Source organism: Aquarana catesbeiana, linkage group LG05, assembly GCF_042186555.1.
Source record: "Aquarana catesbeiana isolate 2022-GZ linkage group LG05, ASM4218655v1, whole genome shotgun sequence".
Taxonomy (NCBI): domain Eukaryota; kingdom Metazoa; phylum Chordata; class Amphibia; order Anura; family Ranidae; genus Aquarana; species Aquarana catesbeiana.
In genome coordinates, this window is record NC_133328.1 from 455,696,572 (window position 1) to 455,705,342 (window position 8,771).

Sequence of the window (8,771 nt, forward strand, 5' to 3'; positions counted from 1 at the left end):
TATAATGAATTGTCGGTCCGGCAATACACATAAAAATTCATTGATTAAAACGGCATGGGATTCCCCCACAGGGGAACCCCGAACCAAAATTTTTTTTAAAATGCGTGGGGGTCCCCCTAAATTCCATACCAGGCCCTTCAGGTCTGGTATAGATTTTAAGGGGAACCCCGCGCCAAAATTTAAAAAAAAATGGCGTGGGGTCCCCCTTAAAATCACCCGGTCACCGGGTGGCCCCACCCTCCTTTATATAAGAAGTGTCAGAAGAACCAAAGCGTCACACGGCGGAAGACTCCCACTGAGGCGGATCATGCGGACGGAGCGGAGAAGAAGCCGGAGGAAGATGCAGGACGAGAAGAGAGGAGGAAGAAGAAGATGGAGAAGAAGATGGAGGAAGAAGAAGAACACCGAAGGAAGAAAAGAAGAAAGAAGATGGAAGAAGAAGAAATTAATAAAGGACTTGTCAAAAACTGTATCTTGTGTTTTTTAACCTTTTTGACACTTTTTTTGTGAAATGGTAGGGGTACATTTGTCTCTTGTCATTTTTAACATTTTGACACTTTTTTGGTGAATCTGTAGGGGTACAATGTACCCGATACCCATTCACATAGGGGGGCGGGATCTGGGTGTCTCCTTGTTAAAGGGGGCTTCCAGATTCCGATAACCCCCCCGCCCACAGAGCCCCACAACCACCGGGCAAGGGTTGTGGGGATGAGGCCCTTCTCCCCATCAACATGGGGACAAGGTGCTTTGGGGAGCTACCCCAAAGCACCCTGCCAATATTGAGGGCATGTGGCCTGGTAAGGTTCAGGAGGGGGGCGCTCTCTCGTCCCCCCTCTTTTCCTGCGGCCTGCCAGGTTGCGTGCTCGGATAAGGATCTTTTATGGATTTTTGGGGGGACCCCATGCCATTTTTTTTAAATTTTGGCATGGGGTTCCCCTTAAAATCTATACCAGACCCGTATGGATTTTGAGGGGGACCCCCACGCCATTTTTTTTTTAAATTTTGGCACGGGGTTCCCCTTAATATTCATACCAGACCTGAAGGGCCTGGTATGGAATTTAGGGGGACCCCCACACATTTTTTTTTAAATTTTTGTTCGGGGTTCCCCTGTGGGGAAATTCCATGCCGTTTTTATCAATTAACTTTCATGTGTATTGCCGGAACGACAATTCATTATCGGCGCTAGTGATAGTAGTTTTACAGTAGTTAGTAGTGATAGTAGCGATAGTAGTTTTACATGACTTTTTTTAGAAATGTAATTTTGCTGTCAGACTGTTCTAAACACGGGAAACATGCGCCCCTGTACAGGCATACTATAGACTCCCCCCAGGCAGTAGTGATAGTAGCGATAGTAGTTTTACATGACTTTTTTTCCTTTAGAAATGTCATTTTGCTGTCAGACTGTTCTAAACACGGGAAACATGCACCCCTTTACAGGCATACTATAGACCCCCCCCCCCCAGGTACGAAATTTAAAGGAATGTTACACTTTTATTGTTTCACTTTTTATGACAATATCATGCATAGAAGCCTTTAAAGTTAGCACTTTTGATTTCTCCCATAGACTTTCAAAGGGTGTTCGCTGTTAAAATTGTTCGCTGTTCGGCAAACGGGCATAAAGCCCATCCCTATAACTTTGCTACAATGTAAAGTAGTGAGTGTACAGCTTGTATAACAGTGTAAATTTGTTGTTCCCTCAAAATAACTCAACATACAGCCATTAATGTCTAAAACCGCTGGCAACAAAAGTGAGTACACCCCTAAGTGAAAATGTCTAAATTGGTCCCAAAATGTCAATATTTTGTGTGGCCACCATTATTTTCCAGCACTGCCTCAACCCTCTTGGGCATGCAGTTCACCAGAGCTTCACAGGTTGCCACTGGAGTTCTCTTCCACTCCTCCGTGTCGACATCACGGAGCTGGTGGAATGTTAGAGACCTTGCGCTCCTCCACCTTCAGTTTGAGGATGCCCCACAGATACTTAATAGGGTTTAGGTCTGGAGACATGCTTGGCCAGTCCATCACCTTTACCCTCAGCTTCTTTAGCAAGGCAGTGGTCGTCTTGGACATGTGTTTGGGGTTCTTATCATGTTGGAATACTGCCCTGCGGCCCAGTCTCCGAGGAGAGGGGATCATGCTCTGCTTCAGTATGTCACAGTAGATGTTGGCATTCATGGTTCCCTCAATGAACTGTAGCTCCCCAGTGCTGACAACACTCATGCAGCCCCAGGCCATTACACTCCCATCACTATGCTTGACTATAGGGAAGACACACTTGTATTTGTACTCATCACCTGGTTGCGGCCACAAAAGCTTGACACCATGTGAACCAAATAAGATTATCTTGGTCTCATCAGACCACAGGACATAGTTCCAGTAATCCATGTCCTTAGTCTGTTTGGCTTCAGCAAACTGTTTGTGGGCTTTCTTGTGCATCATCTTTAGATGACAGCCATGAAGACCAATTTGATGCAGCGTGTGGCAAATGGTCTGAGCAGTGACAGGCTGAACCCCCCACCCCTTCAACCTCTGCACCAATGCTGGCAGCACTCATACGTCTATTTCCCAAAGACAACCTCTGGATATGACGCTGAGCATGTGCACTCAACTTTTTTGGTTGACCATGGCGAGTCCTGTTCTGGGAGGAACCTGTCCTTCTGAACTGTTGTATGGTCTTGGCCACTGCGCTTCAGCTCAGTTTCAGGGTCTTGGCAATCTTCTTATGGCTTAGGCCATCTTTATGTAGAGCAACAATCCTTTTTTTTAGATCCTCAGAGAGTTCTTTGCCATGAGGTGCCATGTTGAACTTCCAGTGACCCGTATAAGAGAGTGAGGGTGATAACTAGGGATGAGCCGAACACCCTCCGGTTTGGTTCGCACCAGAACTTGCGAACAGGCAAAACATTTATACGAACACGCGAACACTGTTAAAGTCTATGGGACATGAACATGAAAAATCAAAAGTGCTCATTTTAAAGGCTTATATGCAAGTTATTGCCATAAATAGGGGTTTGGGGTCCTGCCCCATGTATCAATACAAAAAAAGTTTGAAAAAATGTCAGTTTTTTTGGGAGCAGTGATTTTAATAACGCTTAAAGTGAAACAATTATAATTATATATATAATAAGATAATTAAATATTCCTTTAAATATCGTGCCTGGGAGGTGAAAACAGGTGACCCCCCTCTGACATTTTGCAACATCATGTAACATCAAAAGGGGGCGTGGTCACCCATTTAAATCACCCGGTGGCCCCACCCTTAGCTATGTAACAGTTGTCATTGCAAAGAGGCTTCAGTCAGCCCATGGAGGCAGAGTTGTTTTCGTTTTTTGTTTTTAAATCGAGTCGTTGGACGCTGTGATCGAAGATGAATGGACATCGCGGGACAGTTTTTTTTTTTTTTTAAATAAAGGACTTGTCCCAAATTGTCTCTTGTCATTTTTAACATTTTGACACTTTTTTGGTGAATGTGTAGGGGTACAATGTACCCGATACCCATTCACATAGGGGGGCTGGAATCTGGGGGTCCCCTTGGTAAAGGGGGCTTCCAGATTCTGATAAGCCCACAGACCCGCACAAACACCGGGCAAGGGTTGTGGGAATCAGGCCCTTGTCCCCATCAACGTGGGGACAAGGTGCTTTGGGGGCGACCCCAAAGCATCCTCCTCATGTTGAGGGCATGTGGCCTGGCACAGTTCAGGAGGGGGGGCACTCTCTCGTCCCCCTCTTTTTCTGCGGCCTGCCAGGTTGCGTGCTCGGATCAGGGCCTGGTATGGATTTTGGGGGGCCCCCACGCAATTTTTTAAAATTCGGGTGCAGAGTTCCCCTTAATATCCATACCAGACACAAAGGGCCTGGTAATGGACTGCGGGGGACCCGTGCCATTTTTTTCATTAATTTTATCCCGACAATACATTACAGCCGCAAGCAATTTTAAATGAATTTTTTTCCTTTAGAAATGTAATTTTGCTGTGGTACTGTTATAAACACGGGAACAATGTGCTACTTTGCAGGCATACTAAAGGCACCACCCAGACACGATATTTAAAGGAATATTTCATTTTTATTGTTTCACCTTAAGCATTATTAAAATCACTGCTCCCAAAAAAACGGCAGTTTTAAAACTTTTTTTTGCATTGATACATGTCCCCTGGGGCAGGACCCAGGTCCCCAAACACTTTTTATGGCAATAACTTTCATATAAGCCTTTAAAATGAGCATTTTTGTTTTTTCCTGTTAGTGTCCCATAGGCTTTAACAGCGTTTCGCGGCTTTCGAATTTGCCGCAAAAGCCGCAATTTGTTCACTGTTCGGCGAACGGGTGAACACCTTATACATAGAAAAAATGCCCCCTAATTGGGACTTTGAATGGACCACCAACTCTCTGTGTATCCACCACACCTGCCGCTGAAGTAGGGCATGGTGTGTATCTCCCCCCCTTACAGATCTTCTCACCTGTTCCAGACAGCAAAAAAAAAAAGGACTCCAGATTACCACCATGGACTGTTCTAAAATTTTAGATACATTTGAAATATTTTTTGCATTGCTATTTAAAGTATCATTGTAGTGTTCTGATATTCGTAAATTGCTGATAGTGCAATCCACATACTGTACTCTACAAGTACTGCAATCAATTAGGTAGACAATCATCTTTGAGTTACAATTTATAAAACTTTTTACTGGATATGTTCTACCTGCTGAAAAATAAATAACAGACTTGCTTTTTCTATGTCTTTTACACTGTTTACAGGTATTATAACCACAGGGATAGGAGCCCACTGTCCCCAACCACGAACTGGAAGGGAAAATGGAACGAAATAGAGAAGGCGAAAGTATAGTACCCAAAGTAGGAGCCTTCTTACTAGAAAAACTGCACCCGTCTTAAAATATGATTCAAAGTTTTGTCCGCATATAAGAGAGGAAGGTAGTGTTTTTTTTTTTTCCAGAATCATGTTTATTGTCAGTCAAAGTCAAGTTATACAGAAGCATAACAAAATAAAGGTACATAAGATTGTTTTGGTGTATAATATGTGGTACAATGAACATCTATTCAGTACTATACAGCATGTTCAGCTTTGCTATTAATAAACATAAGTATGATATAACCGTGAATAACTATACTCAAGTAGTAAACGTTGAAACAGGAAAGTCTGTGCCTAGAAACGATTCAGTGAATATGTTTTACCTGATAGGTCTTTGTATGATTTGTGTGGTGACCCCGAGCTTTGTGTAACTAAATAATTCGGGGAGATTGTAAATTGTCGTTTATCTCAGGTCGGCACCTTATGAATGGGGTGGATAAAGGTACATGTCACACCATCAGGTGTGAGCAAAGATATTTGTGGGTTCGCTCCATCATGCGTTCAATTGTCAATTATTAGTGTGAGGTCCTGGAGATATCTTTGTGTGTAGTGCTACTTTTTAGTGTAGTTTGCCTCTGGGCGTGTCAACGTGTGCTAGGATTGCGGTCACCGGACCACAAGCAATCCTATTCTTAGTTGGGTAGGGAGGATGGAATTTCCGTATCGGGAGGGGATGGGGTGATTAGGAGGTTAGAAATATTAGGTAAGAGAGGAGGGATTAGAGCGGGTATGGGCTAATGATTATGACTTTGTTGTCTTCAAGAAGAGTCCCAGGTATGAAAAGGGGAGGCGAGGAGAAGGGTGGGGTGTAAGAGGGGGGGAGAGTAAAGGCGTAAGAAGGGTAAAAAAAGAAAAAGAGTATAGCGAGTCCTCCTCCGACAGAGTCCCAAATCATAGTGTAAGATCCTAGGACAAGAGGTCCATATATTCGGCTGTCGTTTGGAAATGTTGCCAGCATGACCAAATAGTTCTGAAGTTAGAGGATGTATCTGTGGCTTGGTGGATCAGTTCCTCCATTTTGGCTACTTTAGATATTCGTTTGAGCCAATCTGCTATAGTAGGGGGTTTAGAAGACTTCCAGAGAATCGGGATGCACATTTTTGCCGCATTTATCATATGTAGTGCAAGAGAGCGGTGATAGTCTTTTTTTGGGATAGAGGAGTGATGTAGCAACATTTGGGCAGGGGTGAATTCAATCTGATAGGTGGTAATAGTAGTGGTAATACGTTGGACTTCTTTCCAGAAGGGTTGGATGAGTGGACATGACCACCATAAATGGACCATGGAACCTTCTGCCTCTGAACATCTCCAGCAGGTGGACGGGATAGAGGGGGAAATTTTGTGGAGTTTAAGGGGGGTTTTGTACCATTTAGAAAAGATCTTGAATCCGTTTTCTTGTGCTGACACGTTAATTGAACCTTTGTGGATGTAGGAATATATGTTTTCCCATTCTTGGTCTGACAGATCTAATTCTAATTCTCTTTCCCATCCGCGAGTGGCTATATTGGATTTGGGACTGTGGTCCGAGAAAAGGAGAGCATAGATTTCAGAGATCACATGTCTCTGTGGTTCTGTCTTGGAGCACATAACTTCAAAAGGTGTGAGTTGCCTTGAGTAATCGGTATTTTTATGGGGGTGGCTAAGAAAGTGCCATATTTGATTATATGTCCAAGGTGGAAAGGGTCTTCCAGACATGTGTGTGGGTAAATTTGTAATAGCTAGGAAGGTTTTTCCGGAAAAGAAGTGTTTTGCGCGTATATCGTCTTGGGGCCAGTATCCCTTAAGGAATGTAGTGGACAAACCCAGTGGGAAATCTGCGTTATTTCGGATTGGTGTTAGGGGGCTTGGGATAGATGAAATGTGATGTTTTTGGCACATTGACTTAAATGAGTGGAGTGTGGAGGAGATCAAGGGATGTTGTGAGCATGCCATAGGAATCTGTCTTGAGGGAGTCCAAGGTAGTTGTTTAACTGGGATCGGTGAGAATTCATTTTCGATTTGCGTCCAGGCTTTAGTGTGGGAGTGGACATTCCAGTCAACTATTCTGGACAATTGGCATGCTTTGTGGTATTTGGCAATGTCTGGGAGAGCTATTCCTCCTTTTAATTTGGGCAGAGAAAGTCTTTCAAAACTAAGCCTAGGGCGGTTTTTTCCCCATGTAAAATCGCTGCACGCCCTGCGGTACGATGCAAAGAAGGCTTGCGGTAATCTTATGGAGACTGTTTGCAAGACATATAGTATTCTTGGGAGAATGTTCATTTTAATTATTGATGCCCTCCCAAACCAGGAAAAGAGTCCCGTTGACCAGGACTTAAGGTCTTTTTGAATTTGTTGGAGGATCGGTATGTAGTTTTTGAGATAAAGGTCAGAAAGGTGGATCGGTATGCGGATCCCTAAGTAGGTAATCGCTTCTCGAGTCCACTTGAAGTTAGATTGACAGGATTCTAGGATCTCTTTCTGTAGGGAAACGTTCAGGGCTTCGGATTTTGTGAAGTTGATTTGTAGGTTGGTTAGGATGTTGAATGTATTAAGGTCCTTAAGTAGATTGGGTAGTGTAATGTGGGGTTCAGTCAGGAATAAGAGAATGTCGTCTGCGAAAGCAGATAGCTTATATGTAGTCTCTGATATGGAGACTCCTTTGATGTCTGGATTAGATCGTAGACGTTGAAGGAGTGGCTCTAAGGTAAGGATGCATATTAACGGGGAAAGTGGGCATCCCTGACGTGTCCCATTTGACATGGAGAAGGCATTCGACAGGTGTCCATTAACACGGACCTGTGCGGTGGGGGATGCATAGAGGGCCATTATAAATTGTGACATACGGTCTTGTATACCGATCTTTTTAAGTACTTCCGACATATAGTCCCACGCCACCCTGTCGAATGCCTTCTCCGCGTCAAGCGACAAGAAGAACCCTTGCTGTTGGCTTGAAGTTAACCATTTGTGTATATTGATCGCCTTGGTTGTGTTGTCTCTAGCCTCCCTTCCCGGTATAAAACCTACCTGGTCTAGTGAGATGAGGTTAGGCAGGAGAGGCAAAAGACGATTAGCTAATATCTTGGCGTATATTTTGAGATCAACATTCAGTAAGGATATAGGGCGGTAGTTCGACACCTTGGATGCATCTTTATTGGGCTTAGGTATTACAGTTATATGTGCTGTTAGTAGGTCTCTAGGTGGGGGATTATCTGAGGACAGGGAGTTGAACGCATGCAGGAAATGTGGTTTGAGGGTTTCAGTGTAAGTTTTGTAATATCCGGTTGTTAGACCGCCTGGGCCGGGGCTCTTACCCGTCTTCAATTGTTTTAGAACCACGTCCATTTCAGCTGGGGATATGGGTTGTTCCAGAACGGTTGCTTCAGCAATAGATATGTGCTTAGGACAATATTTCGTGAGAAAGTCATGGATGGCTTTTGTTCTGTGGTTGTCTACCCTCTGTGTGTTGGGGGTATGTAGGTTGTATAGCTGGGAGTAATAGTGTACAAATTGCCCGGCTATTTGGTCATTGGATACTATTCGTTTCCCAGTAGCGTCCATTATCGAGTGGATCGTTGTTTTTGCTTTTTTGGCCCGAAGAGCTCTTGCTAAGATTTTGCCTGACTTATTGCCGTACTCATAGAATATTTTTTGGGAGAGTATATAATTGCGTTTCGTTTGCTTGTTTAGGGCCTCTAAGAGGTCAGATCTAGCTTGGAGCAGTTCCGGGAGAGACGTCAATGCTTGGGAGGTTTTGTGTGCTCTTTCCAAGGATTGTATCCGGGAAGTCAGTGTATTTATGTGTTCCTGTCTTTCCTTCCTACGTTTGGTTGAGAGTGCGATTAGTTCTCCTCGAATGGTGCTTTTATGTGCTTCCCATCTCATCATAGGTGAGATATCAGGGGAGTCATTTTCCTTAAAGTAAAGCAAGAGG